The following is a 21,573-nucleotide window of genomic DNA, read 5'->3' on the forward strand; positions in this document are numbered from 1 at the left end:
AGATGAATGCAAATCAAGTGTTTCCTCTGTACTTTTATGCTTCAGCAGAGGAGAAAAATGAAACTTTTTTTCTTGTCTATAATTTTAAGAAATTCTCATAAAATTCCAAAGTGTCTTGATATACTTATTGTATCTTATTATATATTTCCTAAATATTTTTAGTTTCAATCTTTTTGTAACATCGTTAAAAAGGGACTGGACTAGAAAGAAATCTTTCATAGTGTGGTGGGTTTTTTTATTATTTGTTGGTTTTTTTTTTTGTTTTCCTATGTGATCTCATCTTTACAAAGTGTAGATGTAAATAATTTTTGGAAGAAGTCTCATTATTTTGAATACACAGCAATTGCTATCACTAATGGTCCTAGACAAAGACATGAAAGTTAGTCATTTCAATACTATGTAATTTCCTTATTTCACATTTTCTGCTTTGAAAGTAGATGAGAGCTGTGGAAGACATAGAACTTCTACAAGCACCAAGATTAATTTCAGCACTGTAGGGCTTGAAGGATACAGTAAAACTGTGAAGTCCAAAGCTGCTGTTGCTGCATACCCTAGTTCAAAGCTCTTCCTTACTGGGTGATTTTTTTTCTAATGATCATAACGCAGTCCTACCATGCAGTGCCAGCCTATATCTTACCTCTGCCTGGCAGCTGTGAGCAGAGCTTGTCCCAGGCTCTGCTCCTGGCTTCAACCATAGTATCATTCTTGCCATAATGTGCCCATGTGAACTGCCCTTGTATTTGCAGAGTACAATAAGACACTAGACTGCAGACTCTGCTGTCTCAGAGCATTAGCACAGGCATCACTGAAGAGTAACACTAACCCTGAACCAAGTCCCCATACATCTCCCCTGGATCAAACCTGAATGTAGACTTTTATCTCCCTCAGCCTTTTTGTCTACACTGTAAGCCTTTGTATATGCCAGCCAAGAGATGATTTCTCAGTGAAATCTCATTTTTTTGCCTTGAAAGTAAGCCAGAGTCTCTTGAGGATGTGAAAAAATTGGTTAGGGCATAGGATTATGAAAAGGAAAATGTTTTGTGTCATTTTTTTTGGTTGTGTGTTTTTTTCTATTTTATTTTATTTTATTTTATTTTATTTTATTTTATTTTATTTTATTTTATTTTATTTTATTTTATTTTATTTTATTTTTTTTTTTTTTTTTATTTTTTTTTTTTTAAATTTTTTTATTTTTAAATTGAGTAGTCCCAGAAGACCCAAAAGGCTAGCACGTGAGATGTTTCTGCCTGGGTCAAATTGATGAGCTTTGGGTTTGGGGAAATGTGAATTTCTGAAATATAGTTTAAATTTAGGCAGGAAAAATCCTGAGCGAAACATGAATTTAAGTGCAGTTCTTCAACCCTTCGATAATCTAATACTCAGCTTTTCCCAAGAACACTCATTACTAGAAAGACAAAGTGTTTTTAACAGTAGAAAATTTTGGATATCTTTTTCATATCCAAAGAAACACCTACTACAATTAATATTGTTTAGAGTAAACTATATTTTTGTTGTTTATTGCTAGCAAGGCCATGATTAAGACATTTTCTTTCCAGTTCTAATAATCCAAATTACTCAATTAAACCATCATAACATGAAGTATAATTGGCCCAAAGTAACTTTATATAGCTCTATAATTCAAGCAATACAAAATACACCAATTAATTATTTTAGAACTGTTTATGAGCTCTAAAATCCACAAGTATTTTCATAGATATGTATTCCTTCTGATGCTGGAGTGCCTCCATGCATTGCTCATAAAAGCTCTCAATGCAGGTCCTCATAATTAGGTTACTAAAATACCTTCTCTCCACATTCTCATAAAATCCAGTTTACACACAGCCAGATGATAAAAGCTACTAGGCTGTTGGGTAAACTACCCTTTGCAGAGAGCAAAACAGAAGCCAGCAGAGCAGGAGTGATTATCCACCACTGCACAGGGGACATAAATAGTGCATGGGATGGTTGGACCCCTGAAGTTTGACTAGCAGACAGAAGAGTCGGCCATGGATCATAGCTGATGTACACTGAGGTTGGACATAGAGGGTGTTCAGACAGAAAGAGGCTGCAAGGAGGTGAGTTAAGCAGATACACAGCTTTCCTAGCAGGAGAAGAGTCTCCATATTCTTAAACACTGACTAAATTACAGAAGCCTTGTCCAGGAAAAAGGGCCCTCCCCTGAGACCCTGTGAGCATCTATGGATCTCAGTGATTCTAGACTGTCCCGCATACTGGTGGTGAATGGCTGATATAGGCTTTGACTCCTAGAAGACCACTGGTGAGTAACCTGAGAGAGAAACAACCCTATGTCAGTGAATGCAAACTCTACCCACCCAATGAAGCTTAGAATAGATCTTGGGTATCTACAATGTCTTTGAGTTGTGGCTTCTTCCAGGTAAAACAATGCATATGGTAGGGTATATGTTTGCCTTCTATCTGTGATTCACATGCTTTTCTTTTTCCTACCTTTCTCCTTTTATGATTTCTTCACTCTTGGCTAAAACTTCTGCTGATCTATGGCTGTAATTTAATTTCTGTGTTGTTGCAGATCCTAGATGTTTTCAAGTTATTTACATATCTAACAATCAGGTAGATTTACTTTTTGTAAGGAATTTGCTCTAATTTATAACCTGCACTCACCTTGGCTGTTGTTTGTAGTGAAAGCACAATGATGTTTAAAGGACATTTCAAAGTCCTTGTAAAGTTTCCCGGACCACAGGAGCTTTATAGATTTATAGGATTTCCTATCTGCAGTAACATTCTTTTACAATTATATGCCACTAAAACAATACCATTTCTATACATGTGTTTGCATTTAAATTAATCTCTTTTCAGTGCTATTTTAATATTCCATTAATTTAATGCATTATAATGACAAAATTCTTGGAGAAGATATAAAATTATTTGATATGATATTGATTACTTCCTGCACAAATGTCTATTATCAGAATCTTTTTAGACTTAACAACAGAGCAGCCAGAAAGACTTGTGTCTACTTGTCTTATCAAAGACATGAATTTTATTAATGCATTGAGTTCCTGACTGTCAGTGACACTTGGCTGAGCAGATAGGCACGGAGACTGGCATAGAAGTTCAACAACAGATACAGGAAAAATTTGGTTTGACTTGTCTCATTGGTATCTATCAATCTACAAGCAATGCAATCCACACAGTGTTTTCTTTGAAAGAGCATAAACAATCCTGGATCTCATGGAGGAAACACACATTCAAGACATAGGTCAGGGAAAATCTTACCCGTCTGAGATTTATTTCCATCTCAACTTTGCTTGTGTCAGCAAACTGTGCATCAAGGTTGCCTCATAGTCAGAAATTTTAAGGGAGCCTAGATTTTAGCTTTGTAATACTAAAAATCAATATTGTCAAGGACAAAATAGGAATCTTTTCCAAAACAGTGAGAGTAAACCTAATAATGAAGAGTCATTCTTGGTTTTAGTCCTTTGAATTAATGAAATTTATAATTATTTTTGTCTCTTTTTATTAGTGTTAACAGGAATATCTCATACTGATGTCTGGAAAACACTAAGAACTGAAGTTTGACAGCATAAAGATCCACCTGGGAACAGCATGAAGGATCTTCTTCCTTGTCACTGACACCAATGGGACTTTGTGTACAGGTAATATTCTCAGGTGGTGTAAAACAGGGAGTTTTGGTGTTTACATGACTCTGTCACATGGAGAAAAATTGCTTCATTAGTTGTTAAAACAGGACTTGGGATAGAAGTTCTGCAGAGCACACCAGGAACACAGTGGAGAGTGCACAGTGTAGCCCAGATGTCTCTGGAGTTCCTGGCAAAAAAAAAAAAAAAAAAAGTATTCATTTTTTTCCATAGATCAATTTTTTTTGTTCTGTTTTGTTTTCCTCTTTAAGCATATTCTGAAGTTCTTGGTTTATGAGGAACAGGACTACCTTTGTTCACTTTAAATAATACCACAGCAAGATTTTGTTTGAAATGCAGTGAGATGGAAAGTCCTCTGAGGTCACTGAAATGTATAATACCATAAATACAGCACTAGCAAGTATACCTATGATTAATAAAGTGAATATATATATTTATTTATTAGAAATTACTATCAGCAATCAATAATATAGTATCGATCAATAGCATAGCTGCAGTCAATAATAGAAGCAATCAATTGTACAGCAACAACCAATTGTATGGCAACAATTAATATAATGGCAACAATCAATATAATAGCAACAATCAAGTAGGTATATATTATTACAGATTACTACAAATTTGTATTTACTGAAACAACTTATCCACCATACAACAGCAGATATTCTTATGATATATTACTTAAATGGATACATAGTAATGATATAAAGTGAATTAGAGAAATTTCAGAAGAGGCCAAACCATCCCAGAGGGGAAGACAAATTGATCCCAGAGTGTGATTCAGTCCTCCCAGAGGTGGAAGGATAAATTGAACTGACCCTAAAAGTGGGCCCAAAGGGGGACCAATAAGACAGCAGACAGAGTCTCACTTCAGAGATTATCTCTGTCACGGCACCTGGAGTCAGATGGGCATGTCTGATGAGAGTCCAAGACTTCATAGGAAGTTCATGCTGAGAGTTACGTTTATTTAGGAAAGAAAATGAAAACCCATTTTCAGGCCCATTTTATTTTCCCAGACTCTTTCCACTTTTCAAATGATGAGTTGCCATTACAGTCCCTTGGTTTTGTGCTTATCTGTGGCATCTGAAGAGGTCTTTGGTTTCTAGGTACCCCAGGTGTACTTCAGAGAGGCCAGTTGCAATTTTCAAGGATGTTTCTAGTTTCCAGGTCTAGTTCCCAGGCTCACATCTCCAGACTGCTAGGCAGTTTCTCTGTCAGTGTTTTTCGGAGGACATTTTCTTCTACTCAGTTTTCCATTTCTAACTAGGCCACCTGTATGGCTGCTCACATCACTCTGCAAAGGTGTAAATCCAAGTAGACACAGTGAAGGCAGCTCCACAGATGAAAATTATTGTAAGGGCATTTATTTTGTGGTGGACTTTGTCAAATACAAACATGTCTTGAAACTATGATCTTAATAGCACAGGGGCACTGTTGAGTGTTCCTTAACTGTATGAGGTTATGATGCAATCATGGAATATTTCCTCGAATGATAATAATTTAATGATTTGGTAAATTTTAAGAAGTACACATTATTCCCATGTTGGCTGTTGACTTTCAGAGCTATAAAGTTAGAGCTATGTAATAGCTATAGAGCTATTACATTACTTCCTTTTCTCATATTGAACAATAAGAAGATCTTGGAGGTTAACTAAGAGGTTAATAAGAGGTTAATAAGAGGTTAATAAGAATAACCTGACTTGGCACTTTTAAATATGCCAATATATGGTCCTACTACACTTTAAGGCAGAGACTTAATCTTTGCCAGTGTCAGAATGTCTGAAACTCTTATTTGCTAAAAGCACTGCCTAATGTTGATCTTAGGCAAATACTTTTCTAACAATTTTGTATCCTCACCCTTTACTTTCTCTTTGTTACAAAATGAAGTCATTACTGATTATCAGAAGAAAATTTGGAAGCATGCACAGTTCTTGGAGAGATATCGATAAGTAGTGATGCTTTATTATTTCCCATTAAGTTTTTTTTTCAGAAGGTTAGGATTGTTTGTCTAGGACATAGGTTGAGGAGACTTTAGTGATTTTAGGACATATAGTTGTCAGTTGTGTTAATAATGTCTTGTTTGACTTTGGAGATTATCACAGACCATGACAGTTTCACAATGTGAACCATAATACTGGTCAATGTGAACTTTATCTAAATGGCCATAGTTAAAAATGAACAGGAAAAGAGTCAGTAAAAGAACTCTAAAGTACTTGGTTTCTACTAACACACATTGGTTTTACCTTAAAAACAAAATAGAAAAAAAAAATAGAATACATTCAAAACTATATGTTCTAAATATAATTGTCATTGAATATGACATTGCATATGTCACTTTTTATACTGTTGGTGACTGCAATACAGCAACCAAATCCTTGGAATAATAAAAATTAGAAGAAATTTAGAAGGAGCAGTGTGACATGAACTGATTTATAACAGCAAAATATCTGTTCAATAGATGTGATCATCTCACCAGGTGTGTTCAGTATTGCTTTTTATACCTGATTTATTCAGTGTTATGCTTTGTTACATATAATTGTTTCAAGGGACCGGATATATTTGGTTTAGTCTTTAAGAAAATGCATTGAATTCTGTATGTAAAACCCTAGCCATTTAGGTACAGTCCTGAGCAGTCATTACACAAAAGTATTTTTAAATTCATTGAAAATCAACGAGGTAAAACAGCTTTGCAGGAGAAGCAGAGCAAAAGTTGTGACGGAGCCATGATATGCCTGTAGGTACAAAATACATTTTTATATATATAAGCACATTTATACTTATACATACATACAAATATAAATATTTACACACAAAGTAATGTTACTACAAAAAAGGATATAATGGTCCTGCTCTCTACCCTATGAATTTTCATTGTAGACAGGGAAAAGTACTCCTTTTAAAAGATGTTCAATTAATGAATCTGCTTTTTACAGTGTGGACCAAAAAGCACAGTGGAAATTTTGTTGTCAACATGAATGATAGAAATGAAATCTTTTAAAATATTGTTAGGATATTAGTAAGTAGCTTGATGAATAATGTAATTAATATTAAGTATGCAGTTTAATTACTCAGTTAAAGTCATAATTGAGTGGTGGTGTGAGCTCTTTACAAAGTCATCCAGCTTAGCAGTCTAATTGTTGAAAAGGCTGCTCTGAAGGCATTCAAGAGACACTTGATTCTGGTTTTGAATCAAAAAACATCGAAGGAAAGCAGGAAATGCTCAGGGAACCTTGTCTTGAAATGACAAAATCTGACACTTTGTATGAATCTCCAAACTCACAGTAATTAAATTTCTCATTTACATTTTATTTTTTAGTTCAGTAATACCCAGACTAGGGATATAACCTATAGGAATAAATGTGGTTTTCTGTTGCACAATTGGCAGAATGAGTTACATTACATAAACTTCTACAACCTTTACTTGTTTACTAAATATTTTTAAAATGCTCCTAACCGATGTCTTTGCTGATGGATAAGAAGCTACAGAGATAAGGTGAAATAGTGCTGATATATACATATATATTATATATATATATATATATGCGTACGCACACACACACTTATTAATTCAGTGGATCACAAGGTATTTAAAAAAATAGGTTGTATTTTCATTTTATGGATGGAAAAAAATCATGTGATACTTTTGCTAGTTAATTAAAATAGAGTCAGGAAAAATGAGGGACGCTTGGCCCTCAAATCACAAATAGACCAGAGTGAACCACAATAGACCAAAGTGGACCAGATAAATAATTTTTGAGGATACTAAGCACTTGATCCAAAGCCCATTGAACTCAGTGGGAGACTTCCTGTCAACTTCAGTAAGCTTTGGCTGAAGCTAAAAATATTTTCCTAGTATCTTCAAAGTAGAAGCTACAAATTTAATTAACAATAAAGGGAGAAAGTTGTAGTTACTTTAGTTCTTTCCAAAAAACCCCACTGGTTATCTCTGTATATAAATACATATTTTCTTGTTGTTGTACTAAAATTCTGGACACAAATGTAGGACTATTCAAAAATTTGTGTTAATTACACTTCATAAAAACCAATAATAACAGCACTTAGTTCAGTGTTAAATAGCTCTGAACATGATGATTGTCAAATATTTACAGTATTCAGGCATAAAATCAACAATTTGTGCTTCCTTTTATTTTCCACAGCAGGACATCATTGTTAATATTATTTTGTTTTGCATTATCTGGAATAGCATTAAGCCATCAATTGCTTTCTTAATTTTTATGCTTATTCTGGGTCAGTTTGAGTTAAAGGTGACATTGTAAGGTAAAAACTGAAATTAGAGAGACCACTTTTTGGACCTTACTCCTATTAGCTGCAGTGGGAACTGCATTAATTATTACCACCTAGTTTCAGAAAACTTTGTAGGGAAAAAATAATTTTCCGCCTTGCCACACTATTTGACATACTGGAGTAGAGTCCCTTCTCCAGGTTGTTTCCTATTCTTTAACACAGTCTGTAGAATGAAGGGGTAATTTACCGACAGCAGCTGCTGCCTCTCAGCTACCCAGGGAATCATGCTGGGGCTGCAGGAAAAGCTGGTGCCTGTGTGCTGGGAGGCTGTGGGACAGGAGGCTCATTGCTGCCTGGCTCTTGCACCTTTGGCTGGAGACCCTGAGTGTCAGTGCAAGATGAGACAGGGAGCAGTGGAGGCTTAAGGTATTAAGTTTGTGGTGGAAAAGGTAACTGGAAATGCTGTTTGCATGGATAGGTGTGAGGAGAGAAAGGCAATGATGGTTGGGGAAGAAAGGACCTTGCTCCTCGTCTTCTTCTTCTGGAGATACAATGGTGCTTAAGGAGAGGGGAGATTGTGAGTCTGCAGCTGCATGTCTGGAGGGGGCTGACAAAATCTGAGAAAGAAGGAGAAGTAGTTATGCCATTTCCCTTAACTTGTCTAAATCTTAGCTACCTTATCTACGCTAATATTTATGATGTCCCTGTAGTCAGCGGAGAGGCATGAGGCTTATGTCATCCTTTGATCTACATCTAAACAATATAGGATAAATGTTCCCATTTTCTGCAAGAAAGGACTGATTGAGCATGACACACCCTACATTTTGAAGCAGGCATCCTACACAGTCTTTGGCACAGAGCTAAGCTATCTGTCTTGGTGTACATGAACACCATAAGTCACCCTAATGTCTGTGGTGCACCCAGCTCAACATGCCTGTCAGCAGTAGTGATTAATCTATAACAGCAATGATTTATGTTCCTAGGCCTTTCTGCAAATTATATGAAAGTAGGATACAGAATAAACTTTGGGCAGAGAGTTAAACTATATTTTGCCAAGATAGAGCTGCCTGGAAACTGAAATTAAGGAAACAATAAAAACAAGAGAGTACTTTTCAACCTTGCTTCTCTAAGGTTTAAATTCCTTCTTGAGAGCTGGATGCAAGAATCTTCTACTTTGATGACACAGACATGAAATCTTCTGGGGAGAGAAAAGGCTTATCCTGAAGCAAGGAATTATTTCATATCCTACAGAAACCATTTCACTGTGTTTAACAGAGCATGTTGTTCTAGGAAGTAATAGACATGATTTGACATTTCTGCTCTGACACTCCTGTACATTACACACATTTGCAAAAATGTTACTGTAAACTATACAAAAAACAGTCCAGGGAGCAGAGGTTGGAGCCAAGAACATATTTCTTCCTTTCTTTTAGTCTAATGAAACTTGAATTCTTCTCTATAGACTGTATCCCCACACCATGGGTAAGCAATTTAGTGAAAGATGTGCAGGTGTGGAAAAAAAGACCACCACTACTCCTCTCAACCTTAAAAGAAATCCAGGAGCAGCCCTAGCTTTTATAAAAAAGCTGATGTGGTGCCCAGGTGACATGTTACAGAACACGTACCAAACCGTGGTATGACAAAAGTCCTTCCACTGGGAAATCTGGGTGGAAATGCATTTACTTTCAAGTAGGCATTGAACTACTCAACAATAATCTCAGCTGAGCTGCTTGTGTAGAAGCCCAGAAGCAGAGCCACTGCAGAGTAGATAACTTTACAGGAAAAGACCCCAAACAATAGCTTCCAGCTTATTGATTTTCGGTGTCTCCAGAGGTGGAACGCATTTGTAAAGTAGTTTTAGGATTGCATTAGTTTGTGTGAGTACCTAAATTCCACCCACATTATTCTTTTATTTGACTCTAAAGTATCTGCTTAATTTCAAATGTGGACTGAAGACAGAAATCATTGAAGTCATATATCACACTTGAGTTCAATAGAGCCTGAACACTTGTAGAAACAGCAAAAATAATTCATCTGAAAATGAACTAGACAAGTATTTAGTGGGGAAAAAAAAGATAAACAATGGTCTAGCATGTTAATGTAATAATAAAGGGATACAGGTTTCTTCCTTTTGAACTGTGTCAGCTCTTAACACAATATAATGCATTTAAATAAGACAGAGATAAATAGCATCTTCTTATAGGCAATAGATAATACTACCCTGCTTCTGATGCAACAGCATAAGTGAACAGATTTCAAAAACAAATTTATAAAACTGACGATAAATATACTAGCAAACTGAATAACATGCAATACAGGAAAAGAAATGAAACCATATACAGTGCTGTTTGTGTGTCACATTATGGTGAAAATAAGCAAGAATTGATGAGCTTTTATATTGCTGAAGATAGTGATTTCCAGAATTATGGGTAAAGTTAGCCCAGAGTCTAAAAGGAAACATATTTACATATTATACTCAGAGAATTGTTTTTTTTTTTGTTTTTTTTTTTTTTTTTAGTATTCAGAGTCAGTCTCTCTAATGAACAATTAAATGTGGGTGATTTATGACCTTTCCATGAAGTCATAGTTACTCTTTTTTTTTTTTTTCCCTCTCAGAAAATAATTGTTAAGATGAGTTTTCAGCTTTAAAAAATGGGTACAAATTGCTGTTAACAGTGCAGCACCCAAAACTGGAGTGGTAGTAACCAATGTACATTACAAGGTGGTATATGATTAAAAGTTCGATGTGCCTGCAATGTGGAAGGTAGTAAGAACTGACCTGTTTCACCCCCTTCCTGTATCTTTGTATGAGCAATCACAACAGGGAAGAAAATCCCAATTTTATCCCATACTAGTTTGAACATTAAGTTCCAGTACTTATATGGAAGGTGGACAGAGAAGTATAAAACATACAGAATAACTTACATACTTCTAAACTGTTGTCTCTTTGATTCATACCCTCTTAAACCACTGTCTAGTCATTTTTGTTTAAATTGTATTATCCTTTTGTTACAGGAAATAACTTGGATGTGATTTATCATCAAGCTAGTTGCAAGTATTTTCCTGAAAAAACATTTATTTTGAGTGACTAACGATGCTTTGTAAAACTTAATTTCAACAGCCCAGTAACTTAGAAGAAAATATTATTCCTTAACAGGTGGAAATAATAATATTAAAGACTAAAACATTTAGTCTCTTCTGTTTTAGGTGTCAATTTGACTTTTGGCATAGCACAAAACTATCCCACTCTCTTTAACAATTAGTTTGAATGAAATTTTCTTTTAAATATGGACTGTATTTGATGCAGTTCATGACAGTTACTAAATAATGGTTTAATAATAAAATCACTAAGCCATTAAACTAGTGCACCTGTCACTAGCAAGTCTATTCACTGTTGCTAGTGGCTATGAGTTTGTGTTCACTCCACTGCTTTTCCAGCTACCTGTCCCTTTTCTACTTCATGCTAATTCTCTGCTCTGTTGTGGCTGCTAAAGGCTGTATTTCAGGTGGTGTACATTTGGATTATACAGGGTTTCAAGAAATAATATCACTTTTATCTCAACCGAGTTATTAGTAGTGACTGTGGGTTTCAAGAAGCTGAAATGGTATTTCGTTTCCACTGAGGTGCTTCCAATTAAGCAGCTTCTAAATATGATAAGCATGATTTACACTGGAAAAATGTCAATCACATTTCAGTATGGAAAAATATATTGAAATTTAACATATATTCTCTGGCCAAATGTATTATTATTATGGCCTTATGCAATATCATGGTTTTACACAACTGTATGTTGTCTAGAACATGACCAGTAAATCTCTGGTTTTGATATTAAAAAATGTAGTGTTGATAGACATTAACAGTGCAGAATTTCAGTGTTTGGGGAAAACATAAAGGCATGGAGTGCCTTTCCTCTCAAATGTAATGATTTGAAATCCTGTGCACAGGTTGACAGCGGGAAGGGCCAAGTGCCATTATAAAGTTATGACTGCTTAGTACCCCTCTTGAAATGATTACAGTGGGTTCAAAGCAGGCACAGCATTCACATCTCAATTAACTGGTACTAGCAGAAATAAGATAGAATGACCTTTTTCAAAAAGACAAATAGGTCATTTTGAATATACATAGCTATTTCAGGATTTAATGAGGACTGCTTTCACACACTCCCAGTGGGTGAGGGAAGATGACAATTTGTATGGGGCTGCTTTGTGTAACAATGCTCTTAGACACTCACTGTTGCATTGGAAGAATATTATCAACATGGGAGATACAGGATGGTCTCCAAGTCTGAGAGCATTTGACCCAAAAGTTGCTCTTTAAGGGGAAATATATCTCCTTATACCCTCTCTAAGCAACAGACTGCAAGTCAGCCAGCTGATGTGGCCTTGATGTGGCAGATGCTAGAAGGCATGTTCCTAACAGGAAAAGCTGCCTAGGAAGGAAACTTCCAAATCTAACCCTAACCTTAACACTAACCCAGAGCTGAGGGAGTACTTATACTTAGCAGGGGTGGGGCTGGTATCAAGGAAAGTGAAGACAAAGTGAGGGGCTGCAAACAGTGGATGTGATTATGGGTCAGGCAAACACAGCTGGGATGCCTGAGATCAGGCAGATTTATGTCTCTGCTAAACAATGTGAGTAAAGGGGCACAAGCCTGCTGAGGAGCGGCTGAGGGAACTGAGGTTGTTTAGCCTCCTTAGAAAAGGAGGCTGAGGGGTGACCTTCTTTCTCTCTACAACTACACAAAAGGAGGTTGTAGCATGGAGGGTGTTGGTCTCTTCTCCCAAGTAGCAAGTGATAGGACAAGAAGTAATGTCCTCAAGCTGTGCCAGGGAAGGTTTAGATTGCATATTAGGAAAAAGTTCTTCACAGAAAGGATTGTCAGGCATTGGAACAGGCTGCCCAGGGAAGTGGTGAAGTCACCATCCCCAGAAGTGTTTAAAAGGCATTTAGATGAGTTTCTTAGGGACATGGGTTAGTGCTAGAGTTAGGTTAGGTTATGGTTGGACTCGATGATATTGACGATGTCTTCCAACCAAAATGATTTTATGATTCTGTCTGTGGTTTGTGTGAATCTTTTTGAATTACACATCAGCAGGGCTTTTGTTCCATGTGTATTGAGCACACAGAATAACCCTTTCCCTTGGACACTCTTGAGATTCACAGTAACGTGCTGACATCCAATAAATATTACCTCTGCCTCACCTGAGATGGTTCTTAGTGTGTAGTGCTACTACTTGTAAGGAAGAAAGAGAAAAAGGAGCATTCCCCATTACCATCCCTTCCACATTCCTGGTAGGAAGCTGTGCCAAGTAGCACCACTGAACATCAGAGAGCTCACTGCTCTTTGTGCCATTGATAGCAGAGCCATGCAGTGGGAGACTGGATAGTACATGGCAACAAAGAGAAGAACACAGCTGCTGATAGTGCTGTTTATATCCAGCTTTGACATCACTTGATTCTGTAAACTTTACAAATGTGATGTTACCTCCAAATAATCCTATTAAACTTCATCAGTGCCAGTGTCATTTCAGGACTGTCAAACCTGACATGGAACCATAATGTATTCAACCTAAAACCTGTTCAATAGGACCACCCTCTCCTACCCCTGTGTTCTCACTGTTTACCCATGTACAACAAACTTTCCTGTCTGTGGTGCACTCAGCAATGACTTAGTTCAGATTCAGTTTGGTGTCAGAAGTGGGATGGCGGGCATTGTCACTGATTATGGAGGCATGGTGTGATTCCTGGTCCTGAATTCTCAGAGGAATGGGCTTGTGTTAATTGGAATGATTGGAAAGTTGTGGGAGAACAGCTAACAGTGGCAAAGGGCCAGATAAAGGATGGAAAGGGGATTATTTGCAAAATGTTATGTACTTGCTTAGAAACTGCTTGTGAGGAGTGGAAAACCGTGAATAAGGAAAAACAAGATCTGAGGGAAGTAACAGCAAAAAGGCTGCTGAATTGTTATCGTCCTTGAAAATTCAGCAGCTGCAGAAACAGCTACAAGAAGAAAGGGATAAGAAAATTAGAGGAAAAAATTGAAATGATGCTTATGGGAACTCCTTACCTCCCTGATATTCTACAGATTAAGAAACTAATTGTGTCCCCTGAAGAATGGGATGGAAATTTATGGGGTGAACCTGATGATGGTGATCTAAGGGAGGATGATTCCTTGCCTTTTTTGGATTCCCCTGAATATCGAGCCAGACCTATTGTTAATACAGAAGCATCCAGCGGGCCCCAGGGTGGTGCACCACAATGCCATGTGTGGATTACTTCCTGGGATCCAGTGTGATTGGCAAATTTACAGGAAAAGTACAGTAGAAACTGAAGTGAAACTGAAACAGAGTATTTGTGGTGAGTCTGTCTAACCAGTGGTGACCGAATAATGCTTAATGGAACAGAATCTAATGGCTCTGGGGTCCAGGAGTTTTCTTGAATATGGGACTTAACCCGACTGATGAGGGCCACTCTATTACCAGCCGAGTAGCTTATTGGGCTGGTGGAACAGATGTTATGGAACAAGGTGAACACTCTATGATCCTCATAAAATCTATTGATGACATCCAGACAGTTATTACAAAAGCTGCCTACATACAAGCGATGTATGAGAGGGGAGTACATGAAACCCCAATACCTGCCACAGTTGATTATGTAAGGCTACAACCACTGATAAGAGGGGCCTGGGCAATTCTTAAACCCCACCTGGTTGCAAAACGAGATTAAATCAGGAGAGGCACACACTACAGTGATGGATTAGGTCCCAATGCCATCTGCCCAATCCCCACATGGGCTGAATTAATGCATGACATTATAACTTATGAACATGAGATGGGGTGGGATATCTCAGCAGCAGAGAGATCAGAACAAAAATCTGCTCATTGAGTAAGACCAGTAAAATGAACAAACCCACAGGGGACAGAAATTGAATCAAGGCAAAATATACTTAAAGACTTTCAAGCAGAGTCCTGGAAGTGGAGAAATAGACTGTGGAGAAAGATGTTGGCACTAGGCATTCCTAAAGCTGCAATCCAGAGACAGTCTTCCAGTATTATTTTGGGTCTCATTGAATTATTCCTGAAGTGAGATAGTAATGAGAAAAAGGAACATCTCTCAACTGCTCCACTGCCTGCTCAGAGGAGTGTTAACCTTTTTCTCCCTCTGAGGGAGGAATTGCAGGACATGTGTCCAAAAAAGAAGAAAAAGCCAAATGAGTATCAAGAGGTAGATGATGGTGACCCATACTTTTTAATTCCAGATGTCCCCCGAGGACAACTGGTGAAATTTTTAATAGACACAGGGGCACTGACACAGCAAGAAACTGAAGTGGCTGCTGGATTTCTGAAAATGCATTTGCAAGACCAAGGCTGGACAATTAATCTGACTAAAATGCAGGGTCCTAGTGCTACTGTAGTATTTTTAGGAACAGTTTGGCGTGGACAGCTTAGAGAAACACCAGATAAGGTACAGCGCATGGTCCAGCAGTTTTCTCTACCAGCTGTGGTAAAACAATTACATGCCTCTTTAGGATTTTTAGGGCATTGGAGAACTTTTATCCCCACATCTTCTGTGGAAGAGGATTCCCCTTGTGAAGGGTTAATAGAAGAAAACAATAAGGTTGATACACTTGAATCACAAAACAACAGGCAAGCAAATGTTATGACCTCTGCTGAGCTCCAAGCTCAAGCTATAAATATATATGTAGTTTGTGGACATGAATCAGCTTATACTGCACACACATGGGACATCGCTCACATTCAAACCCCTTTGCTGTTAAATACTTGTAAAACATGCTCACATCATTGTGCTACTTGTACACAGTCACATTTAAGGGCATTATGTAGGCCATGTGGAAAGATAAAACATGGCCAGTGGGCCTTGAATACCTGTCAGGTTGATTGTGTGAGCCCTCTGCCCCAGTCTAGAGGGTGGCAGTATGTATACGCTGCTGTGGATACAGTGTCAGGACTAACTACAGAAGAAATGGAATTATTTACACCAATGGATTGTGAAGTGGGACTGCAGCCTACTGATCTAGATGTCCATCCTTTGCTAACGTTAGATTCTCATTTTCTTGTGTTTCAGGCATCTTCAATAAATACCTGTATTTTATCAAGAGACAATATTGGAACAGTGTTATTGGTGTCAAGAATGCAACACTGCATTGAAGTTTTATCTGAAAAGGCACAAGCTGCAGTTCTGCAAAATGTGTGGGTAATTGTCTCACATCAGATTATCAGACCCAGACTAACATCAGCTGCAAGAGCTGGAGCAACGTGTGTATATTACTGGAAGTTGACGGCTCTCCTGTTTTCCTGCCCTATCACAGGCTGGCTTGTTGTACTTTGTGATCTTGTACTACAAGCATATGCTCTGGATATGTTTCCACAAGACCAATATGTAAATATTTAGATTCGGTTTGCCTCTACTGTAACTAACTCATTTGCCTTTTGTATTAAGGAAAGACCAACAGCTGCAGATCTTTTGAGAATTTGTTTTACCAACACGACAAACCTGGTAGCTGTATTACTGAATTATACTATGCTAAGGGATTTTGAAATAATTTTTTTTTATTATTGTTTTTCCTGAGTAGGTAATGGTTGAAAAAACTGCTTCAATTTTAAAAACATCTGTTGCTTCAACATAATTGATGAATCAGCCAACATGAAAGACAACATTTAACATCTCCAAGACTTCTTGCATCAAATGGAGCAATCTACTGATGATGCCTGGATGAATGATTCATTCAACAAAATGAATGGAACACCTGATTCAAAACATCATTGTACAGATATGTTTATTTCTTTTCCTAAATGTGTTTATTATGTATCTCTATAAATCGCTCCGTGTTACATCTCACAAGCACAAGCGAACATCTCTGTCTTTGCTGGCACCAGCAGCAGCAGTTTCTCAAGTGATGGGGGTGGAATATATGGGAATGGTGCAAGAATGGCAAGGAGGAACATTGTAAGTACACTCAAGCGACTGTAGTTGGGATGTAGAAAAGCACATGAACCACAAGTAGAACCTCTGTGTTTATATAATAGGCCTGTGAATAATCATAAAGACACCTTACAATATATCTTTAAGATTCCTACAGAGAAAGATAAAAGCAATGCAAAAAATGCAGAATTAGTGCACAACAGATTTTCCCATATTTCTAATGGCATAATCTGTCTGGCAGACCCTGCCAAGACCAGTCTATTTCATCTTTTTGTCTTGCAGCTTCCTGTAAGATGAAAGTACAATATATCATCCTATTGCTGCTGAAGGTACATCAAGTCCTGTTGGGACTGGAGTGGAAGACCCTAATTGGATGGTCACAAACCACAACAGGAACTTTGAAAGTGATGCTTCATCCAGTCGTAATTCTGTTAATTCTAACATTATTGTGCTTTTTACTTGCAATCATTTTATGTATAAAAGCCCGGTACACATAAAAGCAAAGGATCTCGATTTGTTGTGAGAAACACCCTGATAATACAGGTTATAGTAATGTTCTATATTACTGAAGCTATTTGTTTAAACATAAGTTCACATGCATGCTAACACTGTATATAAATATTAGTATTTAAACCAAATAGTTTATCAAACAATTGGACTCTTACCACTAAACTACAACATGCCACGTATTTATGACACAGAGGCAAGAGGTAACCGTACTACCACTCTATGAGAGAATGAAGTGGGTTGACTGTGGTCAAGGGGGTGAAGTGTGGCGGATGCACTTGGTACCTGCCCCCCGCCCCCCCCCCGCCCCTCCGCCAAACCAGCAGCAGTTTGGTCCAGGTTCCAGAGGAGGCAAGGGCCTGAGCTACAGCCAGGCCAAGAACTCCTCCCAGGAGACGCACAAGGAAGCAAAATTGAATGCCAGTGGCTTGTGGGCACAGGGAGACTTGTGCAGACTTTTCCTACTGTATGCAACTGACAACGAGTCAACCACTTCATTCTATAAATTCAACAGCCTGGATGAGCCCACTTTGAGCCCTCACTGCTAAATAAGAGAGCTGTATGGCAGTGGTTTTGCTACTCACAGGTCAGTGGATGAGCCCAATTCAAGTTCAATGTTGATCATTTAGCTTAAGTAGATGCACACCAAATGTAACGGACTATTTAGAAATATAAAGTTGTATGATTTTTAGTACACTCTTTGATTCATGTTACTTGGTAGACCAGTTTTGCTAAAATTTTAAGCTCTAAGGTCCTGCTTGTATTTACCAAAAACAACTGCAGACTACACTAAACGCCTGCAAGATAAAGTCTAGCTTGCATTTTGCTAGAAAAAATGGAATGACTGGGAAAACAACAATCCAAGGCTAACACGGAGACATTACAGATATCTGCAAAGTGGGATCTATTTTGCACTTCAATGAGAAGAAAGGAAATGACACCTTCAAGCATATGGACCAAAACCGATGTCTACAACTGAAAAAAACAAAGGCCCACATGGAGTCAAGGAAAAAGTGTCCAATGGGGAGCAAAGGACCTGTTGGTCCTTTGCTATTGGACTGGATCTTGGTGTGAATGGCCTGTAAATATATAAAAGTTTGTAGTTTTCTATGGTTGGGTGGACCTCTGCACAGGTACCCAGCTTGACCCAGCCCTTCTGCTATTCTACTCCATTAAATTTTTTATTTTCTGAGAATCTTGTCTCCTGAAAGTCTGCTCTGCATATGGTCATAAGGCCTTGACTGAAAGTTTGCTGCTGGAGTTCTAAAATACAGACTCCAGAGCGAGCAGTTACCAGAGAAAGAGGAATTGTGACATTCTGCACCACGACGGATATGGCCTTACCTGAAAGTTTGTCTCTGGAGCTCCAAGACACAGCCCCTGGATTGAACAGTTATCATGAAGGGAAGACACCTGAAAGTTTGCTTCGTGAATGGATACAGACACCTGGAGAGAAGCTAAGCAGCATTCGCTTTGGCATATTTCCCCCACGCAGTAAATAATAGAGTGAACCTGCCACTGAACTCTTTTAAGTCGCACTTTTCTTTAAGAAATCTAAACATTGTTCTGCAGCAAGCAGAACCCTGAATTACTCCCCTGCGACAATGTGGTACTAAAATTAATCTGAGAGAACTTTAAACTGTGTTTGACTAGCTTTCTGTCTCACCCTCCCAATTCTTTTTATTAAAATCTGTAATGTAGTTGGTGCTATACACTTGTTTCTGAAGTAACTCCAAAGAAGATATTTGATGTGTTATACATAACAATTCTGGCATAGTTCTTTTCTACAAAAGCCCTCTCTTAAAAGTGTGTGGTCCATTTTTGCTTCAGGTTTATGTTCTTGTTTAAGAACATAAGTAGATTTGGGATTAACAATTTTCTGAGAAAAAATATTGAAAATCTTTTAGGAAAACAAATAAAAATAAAGAGGTTTTGCCTGCTGTGCTGTTTAATGTATGACAGGATAACATAACTTTTAAAATTTTGCTGCTGGTCACATGATGCTCAGCAGATCAGCTGTGTTAATTCCCCTCCACAGAATTCATACTTTCTCCCAGATTCTTTTAGGCTTTATCAACAGTTCCCTATTTCGTGTGAATGTCCTTTCTCTGCTCCTTTGATTCTTCTCCCTTTTCTTATATTCCACTTACCTGTGTCTTCCCCTCCATTACCTTTTTACCTTTTCAATTGCCTTTAAGTACTGTGCCTGGGTTGGGGCTTTTTTTTTTCTCTTTTTATTTTTTTTTTCTTTTTTTCTTTCCTGTGGCCTTAAAATATTGCATTCCCTGCACATATTTATCTTGAATTATCTGAGAGATCATCCTCCTAGTTGCAATCCAGTGCTATGTTGCAAAAGAATTTTTTTTCATCCGTACATCATGTTATAGCATGTATGATTCCTATGTGAAAATTGTTCCCAGTTCCCCATAATTTCTGATTTTCATTCCCTGCTATTTTTCAAGATGAAGGAAAAAAAAGAATAGTAATAGATGGTCTTTAAAACATGTCTTCATTTTTGTTTGCTGTCCCACTTGTGATTTTTTTCTTACATAATTTTCTTACTCTCTTCTTCCATTGCTGTCCTTCAACTTTTAAAACCAAAATAGCTACAATATTTCGTGATAACACTATTGCTGTTCGGGACGAGCCAGTTTAGTACATATATTTAATCCCAACAATGTTTTAAATTGATCAGACTGACTTTTCATAGTCTCCAAAGGAAAAATCATTGTTGTTTTCAAAATCAGAAAAGCAGCTGAATGTATCAGGTTTTCAGAAGAATGCTATATGTAACATCTATATGTCACACATGAATTCACTCAGTTTAGACCTTTTTAAAATTCAATTGTCCACTAAAATCACTATATGCTCCCTATTTTCCTCATCTTTTTTTAAAAAAAATGTCTAAAACTAAACACAATTCTCTATATAAGGTGTATGTCATTTCAAATTCAAGAGAATGATTTCTCATCAGGTTTCTCATGTTGTTTTCGAGACAGATTCCTAATTCTTTTGTAAGCAATACTGCTTTTGTCCAGTAATCACTCGGGCAGTTAATATTCACTCAATAGATGGTCAATTCTTCCTCCAAGACAGTAGCATCTGACCAGTGAACTGCCACATTATTGTTAGGATTTCTTATTTATCAGAACCATGTTCAAGTTATCTCAGTAGTTCTGTTTTTACAGCTGCAATAATTTATGACTGAAAGTATCATGCAGATGCTGTAAATCTGATACACTTAGTATATGCAATCCTTTGATTTGTTTTAACCATATCCCACATCCACCAGTGTGTTTTTAAAGATTCTAATGAAAATACGGAAGAAGGACTCCATGGTTCGTTCAGGGATCCTGGCCACCCACTTGTTGAGGCTGAGTAACTAGGTGAACCTTAACCTTTTCAGTGGCACTCCTCTGTTTCCCACTGATGGAAATGGAAGCTTGAGGAGACGTGTGAGGGCTCAGGTAACATCCCTGGAGAGAGTTAGACATTTCTGCAGCACACAGCTGCAAGCAGGAGAGACTTTAAAAATTCTGCATTCTAGAAACAGATCAGAGGATGAGGAACTGACACCAAATCCCAAGGAATTGTCAAGGGTATTTTTCTATGCTCTGATGTTTTTGGTTAGGTTAATGTCCATATTATTCCACCTGTGATCCACTTCCCTTGTAGTGTTAATCTTATCTGGACTGGATTTAGATTAGTGAAGATGAGAATGAGAGAAGAATAAAATCAATCAAGATTTTAGAAAAAGGACAAAGAAATACCTGGATACAGGGGTGGCTTAGACAGCTAGTTTTGAAAGAGAATTTGAAAAGGTGATGTTCAAGCAGTGGCATTGCTGGCTGTCAGGACTGTTCTCAGCCTTTGTTCTTTTGTGCTTTCAGTGACCTGGTGAAGGCCTAGAGCTCTATTAAGACATATCAGCATATGGCTCTGCTGAGCTCAAACCATGTCTCTCTTGTGGTACACAGCCTCATAAAGTCACAGTCATGTATTACTGCAAGTGCTCAGGAGGGATAGTTAATCTCACTTCTTTAACTGCTGAAGAGGCACTAATGGGAAATTGATAAGAAGCTTAATGTTATTAAACACCTGTGAGAAACCATTTAAGGCAGAAGAGAGTTCTGCATCACTGAGGACATAACCCTGCATCCACACTACTTTTAGGGAAAAAAAGCAAAGGAATTAAGGGTCATATTTTAATAACTGTTGTATACTTTATTTCATCTCATA

The 21,573-nt window shown here is 37.6% G+C and overlaps 1 long non-coding RNA gene across 1 annotated transcript in view; it reads left to right on the plus strand.

The window, feature by feature from the left end:
* Window positions 1-16,079, plus strand: part of LOC309447012 — an 82,520-nt gene extending 66,441 nt beyond the window's left edge. The window contains exons 2-3 of the long non-coding RNA XR_014185542.1: window positions 3,503-3,635; window positions 15,970-16,079. This is a non-coding gene — a long non-coding RNA (uncharacterized lncRNA). The remainder of the gene's footprint in view (window positions 1-3,502; window positions 3,636-15,969) is intronic.
* Window positions 16,080-21,573: the final 5,494 nt, after the last annotated feature.

Source organism: Streptopelia decaocto, assembly GCF_964273445.1.
Source record: "Streptopelia decaocto genome assembly, chromosome: 1".
NCBI classification, from domain to species: domain Eukaryota; kingdom Metazoa; phylum Chordata; class Aves; order Columbiformes; family Columbidae; genus Streptopelia; species Streptopelia decaocto.